At 39.4% G+C, this 274-nt stretch overlaps 1 non-coding gene across 1 annotated transcript; it reads left to right on the top strand.

The window, feature by feature from the left end:
• The first annotated feature begins 139 nt into the window (after positions 1 to 139).
• On the top strand, positions 140 to 246 carry LOC115069040. Its single transcript, XR_003848379.1, has one exon. It is a non-coding gene; the product is annotated as a U6 spliceosomal RNA (small nuclear RNA).
• The last annotated feature ends 28 nt before the right edge of the window (positions 247 to 274 follow it).

The raw sequence follows: 274 nt of genomic DNA on the forward strand, positions 1-274 counted from the left end.
TCCCACTGTGTTGCACTGGCTGGCCTGAAACTTACTATGTAGATCAGGCTGGTCTCAAACTTGTGGTGGTCCTCTTATTTCTGCCTCTTTAGTGCTGGGATTATATGCATGTGCCACCATGCCTAATTTAAGATTATTCTTGCTCACTTTGGCAGCACATATACTAAATTTGAAACAATACAGAGAAGATTAGCATGGCCTCTGTGCAAGGATGACACACAAGTTTGTGAAGCATTCCATTTTTTAAAATTATTCTTTAATACTGAAGGCAATA

This window comes from Nannospalax galili, unplaced genomic scaffold (genome assembly GCF_000622305.1).
Source record: "Nannospalax galili isolate Female #2095 unplaced genomic scaffold, S.galili_v1.0 C46422919, whole genome shotgun sequence".
Taxonomy (NCBI): domain Eukaryota; kingdom Metazoa; phylum Chordata; class Mammalia; order Rodentia; family Spalacidae; genus Nannospalax; species Nannospalax galili.